The sequence below is a fragment of the Lissotriton helveticus genome, chromosome 7 (assembly GCF_964261635.1).
Source record: "Lissotriton helveticus chromosome 7, aLisHel1.1, whole genome shotgun sequence".
Taxonomy (NCBI): domain Eukaryota; kingdom Metazoa; phylum Chordata; class Amphibia; order Caudata; family Salamandridae; genus Lissotriton; species Lissotriton helveticus.
The window spans coordinates 1,822,181,053-1,822,198,895 of record NC_136068.1 but is presented as its reverse complement, the minus strand read 5'-3'; the positions used below and the strand labels follow the sequence as shown (position 1 = coordinate 1,822,198,895).

Sequence of the window (17,843 nt, the reverse complement as noted above, 5' to 3'; positions counted from 1 at the left end):
ACAATTTCCTTGTTTACAGACATTTCAAGATGAAAGGGATCCATTGGTTAAGGGACGTTTTGCAGGAAAAAGATTGGTTGGTGAAATTGGATTTAATGGCTACATATTTCACAATTCTGATGGCAAAGGACAGTCAGAAGTATTTACGATTCAGGTAGAGAGGTGTCCTATACCAGTTTCTTTGCCTACCCTGTGGGCTGTCCTCAGCTCCATGATGTTTCACCAAGGCGATGTGCCCAGTAGCAGCCTTCCTGAGAGAGAGGCGACCATTTAATAATCTATTTGCACAACATTTGCTAATGTCCGAGAACAGGTTCGTTTTGCTGAAACATCTTGCTTGGATAAGTGCTCTCTGAGAGAGTTTTAGGTTTATAATATAGCCTTCTTGCCCGCCGTAGCGGGCTATACCGGCTATTAAAGGCCCGCTGAATCGTTGAAGGCCCGAGCCGAAGGCGAGGGACTTTAACGAAACAGCGGGACTTTAATAGCCGGTATAGCCCTGCTACGAAGGGCTATAAGGCTATTAGGACATTCTGCCACTAGAGGGCAGAATGTTCTAACAAATTAAACAAAGGTTTCTCGAAGCTCGAGGGGATATAAATCCCCTCGAACTTCGAGAAGCCTTTGTAGAACATTGGAATGTTGCTCTGCGGGCCTTTACCGGCCCGTAGAAGCAGGGAGCACTCCATTGTCTGCAATGGAGCTCCCAACATTCCAATGTTCTAATAAACATGAAAAATGTTGTTGTGGTCCCCACACAGAACATGGAATCCCTGGGTTGCAGGTAGATACTATCTTATCCTAACTAATTCTACTGCAGTTGAAGGTTACAAAGATAAGGAAGGAGATCAGAGTGGTCTTCCATTCAGGCCATTTCCCCAGAGCACTTACATTACAGAACCTGAAGGCTTCGAGTCTGAGGAACGGTTCATCGTATGGAGTTAGTTAATGTTCGAGAGGATCTGGAATGATGTTTGAAAAATGTTGAGGCTTGGAATGGCAAAACCACCTCCAGGAATGTTTTCGTATTTGTTCTAGAATGAGATGCCAGCAGTATTGGCTGGAGGAGCATTTGAACACGTTGGAAAAAGGAGGAAGATGGTCCAGGGAGGAACAATCATTTCACATAAACTGATTAGAGATGTTAGCGGGTTTAAATGCATTGATAAGTTTCAGACAGTGTGACTGTGAATTGTTTAGACAACCTTACAGCCGTTTCATATATAAATCATCTGGGCGGCTCGAGATTGAACATTTTTGCTGATTTGGCAAAACAGATATGGTATTTCTGTTGGAATCACAAGATACGTTTGGAACAGAATCATTCCTGGTCAGGAAAATGTATTGGTGGATTGGAAGTCCAGGTACTTCAGGGACCTCAGTGACTGGAAGTTGAATCCAGAGGTTTTTGGTTTGATTTAGAGGCTATGTGGTCCTGTTCAGGTGGACTTGCTTGACGAACCAGGCACCCATTTATTTCAGTTGGGGACCAGACCTTGGGGCAATGGCGATCGATGCCTTTCTCCAGGACATATTGTTAACCTCAGTAGCTTTCAGTGAAATGAAGATTCTGCTTGCATGTTAATTGGAGAATCTCCATTCTCTACTGCTTCCCTAGTGTTTCCTTGCGCTTCCCTACTCTGATTATTTTCTGCTTCCCTACTGTTTGTCTGTGCTTCCCTACTGATTCTATGCTGCTTCCTTACTGCTTCCCTACTGCTTCCCCTCTGCTTCCCTACTGATTCCCTATTGCTTCCCTTCTACTGCTTCCCCTCTGCTTCCCTACTGATTCTATGCTGCTTCCCTACTGGTTCCCTACTGCTTCCCTACTTTTTCCCTACTCTGATTCTCTTCTGTTTCCCTATAGTTTGTATGTGATTCCCTACTGATTCTCTACTGCTCCCCTACTGCTTCCCTACTGCTTCCCTACTGCTTCCCTACTGCTTCCCTACTCTGATTCTCTTCTGCTTCCCTACTGTTGGTCTGTGCTTCCCCACTGATTCTCTGCTGCTTCCCTGTGCTTCCCTTTGATTTCCTACTTCTTTCCAACTGATTCTCTGCTGCTTCCATACTTCTTCCCTGCTGATGCTCTGCTGATTCTCTACTGATTCTCTGCTGCTTCCCTGCTGTTTCCTTTTGCTTCCCTACTCTGGTTCTCTTCTGCGTCTCTACTGCTTGTCTGTGCTTCCCTACTGCTTCCCTGCGCTTCCCTACGTCTTCCCTTCCGATTCTCTGCTGCTTTCCTACTGCTTCTCTGCTGCTTCCCTACTGCTTCTCTACTGCTCATCACTCCACCGTCTTAGATGTAGGCCTGCACTGCATTCAAGACAGTTTATTGATACAGCAAATAAACGAACTTTTAAGGTGTGATCTCAAGCTTTTGTTACAAGAAATAGTTGTGAATGTGATGTTAAGATCACAGTTTGGATGTTGTTTTATAGTAGCCTAACCAATGACTGACCTGGACACATATGTGCGGGCTCCAATCCAGCCTCTAAGGGTGGCTGAGGGAGTGCTAGACATAGGCACTTGCAGCCTTATTCATCAACGGGCCGTTTTGCGAGCCCCTAATAGCGATTCATAGCGAATCGCTATTAAGGACTTGCAAAACGGTATTCATGTAGGAATTGCTAAATAAATAGCGATTCCTACACATTCCTTATTTGCGAGTAGCAAATTGCTAATCGCAAATAAGGAATAACTCCCCATTCATTCCTATGGGCCAAAAGGCCCATAGGAATGAAAGGGGAGTATTCCTTATTTGCGATTAGCAATTAGCTAATCGCAAATAAGATAGCGATTGAAAGGGTACCAGGGGTGTCCAAAGGACACCCTGTAGCACCCCTGAAATGCAAATTGAAACAGGTGTTGCGCACACACATGTCCAAGGGACATGTGTGTGTGCAACATGCAACTTAGAAAAATGCTTTTAAAAGCATTTTTCTAAGTTTTTGCTATTTACCGAGAGGTCTGACCTCTCGGTAAATAGCGGCCCAAAATTGCATTTTCGCAATTTTAAAATGCTTCATGAATTGCATTTAAGGAATCTCAAATAGAGATTCCTTAAATATAATTCCTCGCAATTTAGCGAATTAGCAATTACCGATTTTTGCATTTGGGATGATGAATCCCAAATGCAAAAATTGCGCTCGCAAAGGGCCAGATTCTCAGAATCTGGCCCTTTGCGAGCGCAATTCGGCTTGATGAATCAGGCTGTTAGGCACAGTACAGCTGTATCGTTTGTAGTGTGCTTGCTGCAGCTTTGGACTTCTGCAGCCCAGGCTGTGGGACCTGTCAATACAACCCACCCAGACTGCAGCTCTCATGTGACTTCTGACACTGAGTCCACGTGCCTGCTTCTCCTTGTTTCATTGTGGGTTTACTAAAGGTCAGCTACTGAGGAGGGCATTAATAGTCACACCACTGGGTGTAGAGCACATGCACACCTAGAGGTGTTTATTATCAAAGCACAGAGTTAAAAAATGTCAGAGATCCAGTCAAACCTCGGTGATCCACTGGATAAAAGGCACTCTCCTACAACTGTTCTCACAGCCATAAATCATTTTCAATAATAGTGCCGGGATAGTCTTTTCAGTAGCTTCAGAAATCTCATTACATCAACATTAATTTATGTGAATGACATCAATGTCATGAATTATGCATATCATGGAGTAGATAGTCTTGCAATCAGTTAATCGGTTTGACATCTTTGCCACTAATTACTTCGAGCCATACTTAGAATTTGGCAGATGGGATACTCTATCAAAAGGTGACGGACATGCCGTCCGATGGATTGCAGGTTGGAAAGCAGCTGTTGGGACAGCTAAGGTGTTGTGACATAGTTTCCTGTCCATCAAACTTTAAATAAGGTCTTTAGGGCCAGATTAATCAAGGTTTTGCATTATCCTTTCACCACGCAAGGCAACGCAGTCCTACACAAAACCTAGAATGAGATTTACAAAGCCACCCAAGGACACCTTGATACATCTAGAGTGATGCAAGGCAGTGCAAGCCATTGCTTTGAGTTACTCTGCCCAGGGAAGGCTGATAGAGCGCGCGAGGTCACCCAACCAATAATTTCGCCGCTTCTGGCTTCAGGCCCATATATTTCAATTCACCATATACATTGACCGGGTGACTTCACGGGCTGCTACCAATTTGTGTGAATTCCCTACTGTTATTCCTCAGCGTACCCGACTTACCATCCACCGACACGGGTACCTATGACTACAATGGATCAGGGAGCTAGCTGTAAAAGGAAAGGCAGCAAAATACAACTCAAAATGACATTCAATACTTTTGTAAATGACCACGGACAACTGGAAGTTTTAAAATGTTTATCTAAAGTTTGTTTTCAGATATCATGAGATTTACAAGAATAAGGCAATCAATAATCAAGATAACGAAAAGTACATAACTATAGAGAAATAAAGTCAGGGTAATCATGGAAATGCTAATATGGGATGCAACCGGAAACGCTATGCATCTAGGGCAAAAGTTCTTTAGACAGTTTAAGTAAGGCCGTTCTAGACCATATCAGAAAATGACAAACTGCAATGCAAAATATGATTTCTAACAGGTAGGGTAACATGGGAACATATTAAGAAAATATGCAAATGACTTTTACGTTTTCAATAGTTGCGGAAAGCATGGAAAATTAACATATGCCAAGGCGTCTCTTTATTGAAGCAAAAGACAGAAAAATAGAAAGGTGCAAGTTTAAAGAATTTAGAGCAATATTTACCTAGACTGGTGTGGAAACCAAACCCTGGCCAAGGGTCAGTTAAAGACAGGAAACCCTCAAGGAAGGATACCCCTCAATGGACAGCAGGTGCAGAATGGACACCCAGGACAGGACAGGAAACCCTCAGATTAGGAATCAGGACAGGACCCTCAGGACAGGACAGGAAACCCTCAGGACAGGACCAGCACCCGCAGTTCGGAAGCAACGCCTGCGCTCCACCCTCTCTGCAGCTATCGATCAAGACCCCGATTGGGTCAGCGAACTTCCAGCAAAGTGCTCCGCCAGCACTTTAAGGTTTAGTAAAACCTTAGTCTATGGTCAATTTCGGACAGAGTGCTCCGCAGCTCTCTGTATCTTCAGTCACCTATTGAGTGCGTTGGGTCAGTGACAGGTCAGCTAAACCAGACAAGTCGGACAATTTCCCTAGGTGAACCCAGGGTAGATATACTGTTTTGGGGCAGTGTACCACCCCCCAATGTTGCAAAGTGTCAGAATCCCTCAATTTGGATTGGTCCTAAGATAGGATTTGGGTAACACACCAATCAGAACACACTATTTGGAGGCCTTATTTACATCTCTGGGTACCGCCTAGCGAGATTGGGGTTCCCATGAGAAAATTGCGCAGAGTACAGGGAAAGAATACATTTTAGCAACATAATAGAACAATATTGTGATGCTGCGGGTCGAAGGTGCCGCTTTCCCAGGGTGGCTTCTGGTATCAACCTTCTTTGGCAGCCATTCAATGACAAGATGCCTTTTGTCGAGTCTGCGCACAAGTACCCTCCAAGATGGCTTTCGGCTCAGTCAGACCCCCGTTCCCCGCGGTACATGAAAAGTAAGCGAGAACAAATTAATACATAAAAATAACATTATGAAAACACATCACAGGGTTTGTACTTTCAACTTATCGCTAAGAAATATACTTACGCAGTCTAAATGTTAGCTACATATAAACAAGTACAAGAGCAGTGGCACGAGCAGTACCACGTTACTGGCAAAGCTATGCATTACGCATGCGCAACTATTTCCCTCCAAACCTGCAAACACATCAGGACACGTGAGTGTGACTGACGCATGCGCAGACACTTATTTCAAAGCAGCGGCCATTTTTAAAGACTCGAATTAATTATTTTAGTAAAAACACATAGGCAAGCTTCGTGGACCTTGTTTAAACATAAAATATAAACGTTAGTAAGACGTACAAATTATTACTGGATTACACACAGCCGAGGTTCATGAATAAAGCACGTCGCAAATGCGAAGCTTTGCTTCATCAATCCCCTCTTTGATGATATTTACTATCATCACAAAAATAAATGGAACCAGATGCCAACTTCTCACACTCTATACAGCTCTATCTCTTCCAGCAAGCGATTCAATTTCTCTTTTTCATCTTTTGTAGGGTGAGAATTCTTCACCCTTTTGTATATCTGATTATTTATCTCCTCCAATTCAAGCTCATCCACACTTCTTTTCACCCCTCTTGCATTCACTTCATGCTTTCTGGTGTGCTTACGACATTTGCAACAGACAAAAATGAAGAATAGGATGAGACCTATAATTCCAATTGGCATCAGTACTTTGAACAATAAGCTTTTACCTAAACTAGCAAACCAATGACCTACATTTGAGAGACCATCTACCAGTCTCTTCCAGGCACTATCAACCTCGAGTGGTTTGAGTTCCTTTTCCAAATTAGTAATGTTTTTCACATATCTTTTGAGCTGCACACTTTTGTCAGGAATATAAGTGCAACAATGTTGCGACTTCAACATCCGGCAGACTCCGCCCTCTTTTGCTAATAAGGTGTCAAGAGCAAGTCTGTTCTGCAAAACCATTGATCTGATCGCAACCATTTCGGTATTGACCAGCAGAAATCCATGAGCTGTGTCAGTAGACAACACATCCACTATAGTAGATAATTTGCAAATTCTGTGAGTGTTCAGAACCACTCCCACTCCAGGTATCAGTGCACTGAAAATACTACCCATTATTTCACCTACACTTTCTCTTTTACTACGCACTAAGCCATTAGTATTTTCACTGCTTCCAGCAACTTCATTCACATGGTATATTTTCGGGAAGACAATGCCAAAGTAGCAACTTCCATACCAGTGATCCGGCAATTTGAAATAAGCCTTGTCCCCACAAATATAATAAATTCCAGGAAACACAGGCTCTGACCCATTTTTGAAACCCCATCCTCCAATTACCTTGTAATTATGTTCGCATTCACTGGAACCAATGAAAATGTTATTATAATAGCTAGTCTTCTCGCGGTGAAGACATAGCTTGCCTTTCTTTTCAATCCAGCAACAGAGCAGGACCCGCCCCACCATTTGAGGTGCCTTCCATGTTTTCCGCCCATTTTGGCCTTTTCTGACTTTCGTCATTTGCCTTTCTTTGTATTTTTATTCTCCTTTTCTCTGCCATGTTCAGGAACATCTTTTCCTGCTCACGCAAAGAACAAGTCAAGTTATCTCTGTGTGCGTCACCTATGTCGATATTACCTATAGTCAGAAAGTATTCGCCCATATAGCGAGTAACGTCACTTTTGGTATGTACAGGATTCAAGTTCCCACGTATAGGAAGTTCAGAAAAGATCACGTCATTGTTAGAGTAATAGTACTGTAACGGTCCTCTTTTGTAAAATAAACTAGCTAAAATGCTACAGGAGATTCCATACGTCAGGGGCAGGTGATGGTATGTCACGCCTTCAGCTACAGAGGTAGGTAGCTTCATGCAGACATAGCAATCTTCAATTACCATAGTCTCTACATAGTGTATTAACAAGTTTGCGAAAACATTCAAATGTGTCTTGTTCTTAACTTCGTGATAATGTAGTCCTCCCTCATCTGATGCTTCTAAGTCTCGTTGTGTTTGTTTCAGTGCTCTCTCACGTCTTGCTACACTCTGTGTTGTCAGTTCTTCAGTCTCAGTATTTACAATTTCAGTAGGGACAACATTAGTATTTTTGCTCACCGCAAAAGGAATGAAAACTGTTAGTCCTATCCAAACTAATATCAGTACAACTATACTACATACACATACCTTGCAGCATGTTTTGCAACAGCTGCGACTAGGTCTACCATTCACGTTTGAATCAGACATTTTGGCTCAGAAGAAGTTTCTCGACCCCTCTTTGTGTCTTTACACGAGTAGTTTACTTTGTGCAAATTCACGGTGGCTCGTCTTCTTCCTCGGCCGAGTACTCAGGGACGGGTTCTCCGTCACTTTCGTCAGTGATATCAAGATCTTCAAATTCTTCCAAAACGAGCGTCCATTCAGGAGACTTGTACTTTTTGTTTTGTCTTTTTATTCGATCACTCCTTCTTTTGGAAGTACTTTCTTGTTGCTCAGCTATGCGAGCACTTCTCCTTTCTTCAGCACGTTTTTCTTCCACTGTCTTTATCCTTAGTCTCAATTTCTTTACGAAGCCAGGCTCCACGTGCTTTCTTTTCTTAAGTCTTTTAGTTGGCACTTGGACTTCGTTTCCTTCTCTTGCCCTTTTTTTTTCATTAACTTGTGGCAATTCTGTTTCAGTTTCTTCTTCTTCTATCTGACTAATTCCAGGGCTAGCATCTATTTCTTCTGCCTGGTCACTAATCTGGCCTTGTTCAGGACAGTTTTGTGTTTGCCTTTCAAATGTCTCTGTTTCTGGTTCCTGAACACGTTCTTCTAATTCTATCTGATCCTGTTCAAGCACTTCGATCTCTGGACTTTCTTCTGCTCGAACTATCACGCTATGTCTAGTCTGTCCCTTCCCGACATCAGGAGTCAGTGGAGGAGTATCAATCACTTGCTCTGTATCCTTCACTTGTTCTGTATCAATCACTTGTTCTGTATCAATCACTTGTTCTGTCCCTGTCTGACCTTCTCCTTCCTCAGTTTTGATGTGAATCTCAAGATCCTGAGGTTCTTCGCCTGTGCCTTGCTTTTCCTCCCTAGTCCACTCTCTACCTTCCCAAAGTCTCTCACTGGTTCGAATGGGGTCTTCAGTGAGATCAATCAATGGTATCCACTCCTCTGGCCATATGCTCGGCAGCTCGTCTTCAGCTACTTCTGACTCAGCTTCTTGGACCCCTTCAGCAGGCTGGGCTCTCGGTAGTTCGTTATCAACTATTCTTGGGCCAACGTCTGCTGATTCTGCAGTTCGACTGGTACTGGGCTGTACGTCGTCAGCTACTTCCGGTCTGGCTCCTGCAGAGTCCTCTGCTGGACGCCCTTCTTCTTCAGGCTCTTCGTCTGGTAATACCTTCTGGGTGTGGCTGGCGTGTATCCAACGTGGAACCCCTGCACACTTTACTGCTGTGGTAGTTACCAGGATCACCTGACGTTTCTCTCCCCACCTTGGTTCCAGGCAGCTCTTCCGAGTATGCTTCTTTATCTTTACCCAGTCCCCCGGGACCAGCTTGTGGAGAGGAGTCGTTGGATTGAGGATGGCGTCTTCTCCGATCTGGCGAGAGATAGAACACACTTGGTCACCCAATCTCTTGCAGTATTCAAGCACCAAATCATCAGTAATACTCAACAGTTTGCTTCCTGGCACCCATGCTTGTCTCATCACTCTTCCCATAATGATTTCATGGGGACTTGGGCCTGTCTTGCGGTCAGGGACACTTCTGAGTCCCATCAGGACCAGGGGCAGGGCCTTCACCCAGGTCATGCCAGATGCATCACATAGTTTTGCTAGTCTGTTTTTGATAGTTCCATTTATTTGTTCCACTATTCCAGAAGCCTCTGGACGGTATGCACAGTGAAGCTTTTGTGATATTCCAAAGGCCTTACAGAGTTCGGCGATCACCTCATTCTGAAAATGTGAGCCTTGATCTGATTCAAGAGTGACTGGAACCCCGAACCTAGGTATTAGTTCTTTTAGTAAACACTTAGCTACTGTCTTTGCGTCATTTTGGGGAGTAGGGAAAGCTTCCACCCACTTTGAAAATAAACAGACCATGACAAGGACATATCGCTTCCCTTCACAACGGGGCATGGTGATGAAATCAATCTGTATTCTCACAAAGGGACCCCCGGACCTCCCAATTTTCCCCAGTTCCACCACAGTTTTCTTCCCTGGGTTCATCTTTTGACATGACGGGCACCTCTGGCAGAGGGACTCTGCTACTTTCCTGAACTCTTTACTGTACCAAGTCTGTTGGAACACTAGAATCATGGCGTCCCTACCAATGTGTGATCCTTCATGTATCAACCTCGCCATTGTGCTAAGTAAGTGTCTAGGTAACACAGGCATACCAGTTGGACCTAAGATGACACCATCCACACGTCTTGGTCTACACCCATCTTCCTTCCACTTCTCTCTCTCTTGCCAAGGTGCCGCCTGCTGCCACTCTTTCACTTCATCCCATGTAGGCACTTCTTCATACACCTGAAGTTGGCAGCTGGTTCCTGGCCCCCCTCGTTTTGGATTTACGATATACCGATCTCTGGCGCACCATTGGGCCACTCGATCAGCAAAATCATTTCCCAGTGATACAGTGTCAATGCCCTTCTTATGAGCAACACATTTTACCACTGCCAGTTCCTTTGGTAACTGGATTGCCTCTAAAAGGTCCTGAACAACTTTTCCATTTCGAATAGGGGTACCAGATGAAGTCAGGAACTCCCTTTGTAGCCACAATTGGCCAAAGTCATGCACAACCACATAACAGTACTGACTGTCAGTATACACTGTTATGCTTAGGTTTTTCCCAATTTTGCAAGCTTTTATCATAGCGATCAATTCGGCTACTTGTGCAGACTTTACGTCAAATAGATAACCTGCTTCTTCAATTTTCGTTAAGGAGACTACCGCATAGGCAGCACTCAGGCCTCCTTGTTCATGTCTTAGACATGAACCATCCACAAATAGTTCTTTATCATGCACAGGCAATGGTGTTTCTTTAATGTCTGGGCGTGGCTTGGTATTGAATTCTGTTAAATCAATGCAATCATGCTCATCATCCACCCCACCTTCCATATCCATTGGGTCGGGGAGTAAAGTGGCAGGGTTCAAAATACTGCACCTAACGATGTTTACATTTGCAGCACCCACAAGAATCCTTTCGTATTTAGTCAGCCGACTAGGGGTGAGATACTGAGTTTTTGTTCTGGTCAGTAAAATTACCACTCCATGTGGAACATACACAGTTACAGGATGTCCCATGACAATGGACTCACTCTGCTCTAAACTTGCGCAGGTAGCAGCTACTGCTTTCAGACATCCTGGTAATCCAGCAGCCACTGGATCCAGGGTGGCAGAGAAATATGCCACAGGCCTTCTGGTCGTGCCATGTTCTTGCGTTAGGACTGACAACGCGCAGTTATCGCGAGTGTCACAGAATAGGGCAAATTCCTTGGAATAGTCTGGCATTCCTAACGCAGGGGCTGTACACAGACAATCCCGTAGTTTTGTGAAGGCTGTTAAGCTTTCATCATCCCATTCTACAATATCTGGTGTTCCTCTCTTGGTCATTTTTATCAAGGGCCTAGCTAGGACTGCAAATCCCAGAATCCATTGCCTGCAGTATCCTATCACTCCCAGGAACATTCTGATCTCTTTCTGAGTACGGGGTAACTGCATCTTTTGAATTATTCTCACCCTTTCTGATGTTACTTTCCTGACACCTTTCTCTATCTGGTGCCCCAGATATTTCACTGATTTTGCACAGAACTGTAATTTTTCAGGGGGCACTTTATGTCCCTTCTCACTCAGGTGATTCAGTAGGGCAATGGTGTCAATCACACAATCCCTATGACTTTTAGACGCCACCAAGAGGTCGTCTATGTATTGCACTAGGACAGAGTTCCCAGGTAAGACCAAAGTTTCCAAACATTTTTTCAAGATCTGATTAAAGATAGAGGGGCTCTCTGTGTACCCTTGAGGGACCCTGTTCCAGACATACACGTGACCATTGAAGGCAAATGAGAAAATAAATTTGCTATCTGGATGCAAGGGAATGGAAAAGAATGCATGACACAGGTCTATCACAGTGAACCACTCAGCATCCCAGGGAATCTGATACAGAATCACTGCTGGGTTCGGGACAATAGGGCAACAGGGGACCACTATTTTGTTGACTTTTCGTAGGTCCTGCACTACTCTGTACTTGCCACTAGGCTTCTTAATGCCCATAATCGGTGAGTTACATGGGCTACTCATTACTTCCTGTATGATGTTTCCTTCTAGCAATTTCTGTATTTCCAGGGTAACACCAGCTCTCACTTCTGCATTCATTCTGTAGGGTTTAGTATTGGGGTATACCGCATTGTCCTTTATTGCTATCTGTATGGGGTCCACATTTTTCATTAACCCCACATCCTTCCCAGTAAAATCCCATACCTCTGGCTTCACCGCTTCTTGAAGTTCTTGGGGCAAATCCTGCAAAGTCATTTGTTTAATTTCTGAGTCGGGTCTGATTAGCATTAATTTATAAATGCCATCTTCATCTGGGGTCTGAATTTCAACACCCTTTGGTGTGCAAAAGATGGTACAGTTCATTTTGCACAGCAAATCACGTCCCAGTAAGTTTACTGGGCTGGTGTCACAAACGACAAATCTATGCATTTCCTTAAAGTTTCCAATTGAGATCTCCATGGGCTTGGTAACAGGAGTACTAATCAATTGATTAGATACACCCACTACTTGGATGGCTTCTCCCGAGAGGGGTAGGTTTGGAACGTCCACTGTTCTCACAGTAGAACGGGTAGCACCAGTGTCCAACAGAAAAGTGACATCATTTCCGTCAACCTTTCCTTCAATGTATGGTCCGGACTGGTCTACCGGCAAGGAGGCGCCAAGTACGCACTCCTCGTCCTCCCCTCTCAGGCCCCGTCAGTACTGGTCATCACAAAGGAAGGTATCATTTAACAAATACTGCGAAGTTGCTGCATTTCTGTTCTCATTGCTTTCCCAGACTTCTATCTCATCACCCCCTGTGTCTTTTCCCTTATGTACTTGCTTTGGAGCTCAGGGCACCTGAACCGTTTTTACCTGTGGTTGAGTCTTTCTTGGTCTTTCTTTCTGCGTCTGTGGAGTTAAATCAGGTGTTTTGGGGTTATCGTCAGGCAAATAAGGACACTCGTTACGCCAGTGTCCAATTTCTCCGCACTGGTGACAGGGAAATTTCTTCATAGCTTCTTCCCTGCTCATTTTGGGCCGGGGCTTTCCTCCTCCCCCACCCCCTGGACCTTGGTTCTGAGTGTTTTTGACCATGTTACTCAACTGTTTTTCCTGCTGTTCTGCGAGCTTCACTTGAGCCCACATGACCTTCTCCTTGAGAGCCTTTTTCTTTTCTGCCATCTCGTCCTCGCAGTACTTTGCGTACCGCAGGACCTCATCTATCTTTTTGGAGTGCCAACAGATTTTGTTATCTTTTATCCACTGACAAATTTCAGGCCTTAAACCGTTTACAAACCTGTAAATGAAATGCGTCATATCCTTCATCTCGATGTTATCTATACCACTGTATGTTTTAAACACCTGCAACAGCCTTTCATAATAGGAGTGCACTGTCTCGTCTCTCTCCTGCGTTGTTCTATCTATCCTGGTCCAATCAGTTTCCTTTGCTGGCACCTTATTTTTCAAATGCAGCATTACTTGTTCGTATTTTTTCATCACTTCAATCGACGGCTCCCCTGTGTTAGAGTCCCTCGGGTACTCCTCACTAGGCCAGCCTATGGCTATATTACACTCGGTCCATAGATCTACCGGGACCACAATATCGAAAAATCCATCCAGGTCTTTCCACAGGCATTTTTGCACCTTTACGAACCTTTCCACCTGCCGGTACCAGTCAACTGGCTTTTCGCGCAGTTTCGGGAAATCGTTAGTAAAGGACACAATATCCTGTCTGGACCATGGAACGTGCACAGACCTCCCACCTGGTACTTCACGCATGGGACATAACGTTTCGGGCTTGTCTACTTCTCTCAAAGGGAACTCAGGGGTGGCTTGTCTGGATCGAGCCTCATCTTTCTTTCGTGCCCACCTGCTTTTCCATTTTTCCACGTCTCCCCATTTTTGCAAAATGGCTAGCAACTCCTTAATCTGCAACTTTTTCCCTGACACATTCAAGTTCTCTATATCCTTGTCTGAGAATTCAGCTCGGTATGGTTTCTGCAAGGGCTTCGATCTGGAAATATCTATCCCCATACTAGCTGCAGTGTCTGTCAGCTTTTCATGGAGCACTCTTGTACTTCTGGTAAGGCTTTTACACATAAACAGCAACTCTTCTTCAGAATAGGTGTCTAATCTGTCTAATCCCACATTTCCTGCCATTAATTCCTCTATTTCTACTCTCAGTTTGTAGAGGTCCAAAGGTTTTGTTTGCGGAGTCTGCTTTTCTAATTCACGACTCCAGTTTTCAATTTCTTCCGGAGTTACCAGAGAGACACTCCTAGTACCTGACGTTGATTCTAATTTAATTTCTTTCGCATTAAAAGGATTTTGCCTCTTCTGCACTCCCTTTCCGTTCTGTTTGTTTGGCAGGTCCAAGAACACAACTTCAGACTCGCACTCACTGGACTGATCGTCTATCAGTAGGGGTTCCTGCCTCGGCGGGGCCATGATTGGGTTCATAACTGGAGGGTTTAGACTTCCCTGATTATTCCCATACAACGGAACCACTGGTCCGATTGTTACCGGAATAGTCAAAGCCTCAGGACTGTTATTTAACTGGGAGATTTTCTGAATTATTTCTGTTCTCTGTCTAGCTATGGCCTCTTGCTCCCTTTCATCTAGTACTCTTCCTAATGTCCGGTCAGGTATTATCTGTGGGGTCAGGTGAGGGGTAAAACTCGGGGCAGTAGGATGCGTTTCACTCGGTCCTCCACCATAATTTGGTTTAGGGAACAAAGCTCCTGTGCCAAATGACCTACGCTCTTCCCCATACGGAGGCTGTAAAAAGGGCATTCCTGAACTCAATTGTTTTTCTTCGTTTTCATAAAGAGGTCTGGGGAAAAAGGATCTCTCACGGGAATATTTTTCCTCCGGGCTCACGGGCACTCTAGGATATATCTCTCTTACCTCCGCGGGTTCGGGTTTCTCAAAATAGGGCAGTACCTGACCCCCTCCCCGTCTACTTAGGGATCTGTCCTCTTCCTTAATAGATGGACGCTGGGGATTCTCTCCTGCACTGGAAGGTCGGGCTCCCTCATTATAAGGCGGCGGACTTCTCGTAAAGATGTCATCTAACAACTCATCGTCTGACTCCCCGAGAGCTCCCCAATGCTTACTCTTTTCTGTCTTTTTCTCCCCCGCAGAAGGGGTACCTGCTGGCATCATGGGAAACAGGCCCTCAACAATCATACTCTGTCTTCATTGTTTCATCCTCTTGTCCCTGGTCTCTTGTTTCAGCCTGGGGTACCACTTGGTCAGACCTTTGTCCATCCGAGGTTTCTCTCTTTCAAAAGCCTCAATCTCCCATTCCTCTAATGCCTCATACTGCGTTAGTCTCGGTCTGGGATGCAATTCATTCATTCGGGTTCTTAGATTAAATAAAATCCTACCATTGAAAGTACCGTCTAACGGAAAAGCCAATATTCCGTCATCTTTTGTGTATTTCACCCAATTCTCCAACCACACACAGGTATTATACCCTCGGTCAAACATCATGAACGAGGCGGGAGTATTCGGTGGTGGGACAATAACGCCCTCTCTGGACTTAATCGGTTTGTCCGTTTTTTTTCACAACAATTTTATTGATAAAGATGAGCAGATGAAATTGAGTGGTACCCCACAGTCAGGATAGTACCACCAACATACCGATACAATCATGAAATAGGACTGGGTGTCCAGTCGAGGAACCAATGTAACACAAGGATACAAAGAGACATTTTCCCCTTCTTTATCATTTCGGTCACTTACCTACCCAACTCCCAGATCCCTCCCCGGAACCCGCCCTAACCCCATGCATGTGTGTACGTACTGTGCCGATGCAAAGTCCTGATGCGGCAATTATGTGAGTGGGAAACGGGGTCACCGGGCCATATGGGGCTAAAGGTCTTCCTCCTGCTCCGCTGGGGGGTCCAGTGTCAAGCCCCTGTAGTCCGCCCACCGCCTCCATACCTTAAAGTGCTTACGGGGGCATCCCCGTGCTTCAAAGATCGGTCTCTCCAGACCCATGCAGAAGTCCATGCCAGCCTTCCATGCGCTCAGGGGGGGGGGCCTCACATCTTTCCATGCGCGGGCCGGGTCTCGTTTGGCCACCACTAGCCCCAGTAGGAGCAGGTGTCTCTTATAGACATTACCCCCAACCCCCTCCAGGATGTGCAATAGGCCCAGACGGTGAGTACGGGGGAGGGTCCAGCCCAGCACCTCCGACAAGCAGCCCCACACACCCCTCCAGAAGCCAACCAGTCTGGGGCACGACCATACAGTGTGGAAACCAACTGAGCTAACCGCGGTTTGTCCGTTTTGAAATAATTCTTTACCCTATTTACAAGGGACATTTTTCTCTTAGCTCCGTACATAATATCGTATCTATTGGCTTTCCACTGATCTCTTTCAAACCCTTGGTTTCTCGGATCGGGTCTAGTCTCTGGACAAAACGAGTGCCACATACGATTTCTACGCTTAACTTTGTTTACAAAGTTACCTCCAATCAAAATGCGTTTTGCAATTCCGTGCGACCAATGGGGTGCACGCGTTCAATATAGTTTCGACCAATGGGTGCGCGGCCCCTTCGTGAGACAGTTCTCACTCCTCGGCGCTTCACCCCTCCTTTACAATTCCAGCCCCGCTACCCGCCCGCTGCGTCTACCAATCCCAGCGCGGCACGGAGTGACGTCAGAGACGCTTCGCGGCTGACTCCCTCCCTTCACAAGGTAACGGAAACTTTCTTTCTTTCTAAAGTGCTCAGTGCTTGGTTATTTAACAATGAATACACATTCGCCACAGTGCTCAAGTGTCTAGACAGGATAGCTTTGTTTTACTGCAAGTAAACTACTTCCATTTACTTTTCACGCGCTGCGGGTAGATCTCTTCCGCCTACCCTTCACTCTAGCATTAGTGAACCTGTTATTCCCCTAAACTCATCCACTTCTCCGGGATATATCTGAGTCTAAGGTTTCTCAGCGGACCCCTCTGCTTTCACCCAAGCTCCGATGAACCTGCTACTCTTCCGATGTGACCCTTACTAGGTTACGCCACTATGGGAATTTTGCCAATGAACCTCGTTACTGACATTTATTCACACAAGTATTCAAGAAAAACCCTAGTTAGTGCTTCCCGGTCCACTTAACCTGCACCTAACTTTCCTCGAGCCTGCGACCTCAGGACAATGGATTCTATTCACCACTTGCCCTTTCACATCCCCGGGGAGTTCGGACAACATAGAACGAGACGGTTTACAAATGCATGGATTAATACATATAACAATATAAGAACAAGAATAACAATGATAAAACAATTCATGAATTTCAAAGCAGCGTATTCTCAAGAGATTGATCAGGTCCCTCGGAACAGCCGCTCTTATAGCAGCATCAATATACTAGCAGCTACCGACTTAACTAGCCTAACTAGTCCTACCTATCCTTTCACTAGTCCCTAACCATCCTCTGCGCTACCAGAAAAACTGATAGAGCGCGCGAGGTCACCCAACCAATAATTTCGCCGCTTCTGGCTTCGGGCCCATATATTTCAATTCACCATATACATTGACCGGGTGACTTCACGGGCTGCTACCAATTTGTGTGAATTCCCTACTGTTATTCCTCAGCGTACCCGACTTACCATCCACCGACACGGGTACCTATGACTACAATGGATCAGGGAGCTAGCTGTAAAAGGAAAGGCAGCAAAATACAACTCAAAATGACATTCAATACTTTTGTAAATGACCACGGACAACTGGAAGTTTTAAAATGTTTATCTAAAGTTCGTTTTCAGATATCATGAGATTTACAAGAATAAGGCAATCAATAATCAAGATAACGAAAAGTACATAACTATAGAGAAATAAAGTCAGGGTAATCATGGAAATGCTAATATGGGATGCAACCGGAAACGCTATGCATCTAGGGCAAAAGTTCTTTAGACAGTTTAAGTAAGGCCGTTCTAGACCATATCAGAAAATGACAAACTGCAATGCAAAATATAATT

At 44.9% G+C, this 17,843-nt stretch overlaps 1 protein-coding gene across 1 annotated transcript in view; it reads left to right on the top strand.

Moving 5' to 3' along the window:
* LOC144770811 (phospholipase A2 inhibitor and Ly6/PLAUR domain-containing protein-like) overlaps positions 1-17,843 on the top strand; it is a 90,711-nt gene that overhangs the window by 31,054 nt on the left and 41,814 nt on the right. The window lies entirely within an intron of this gene.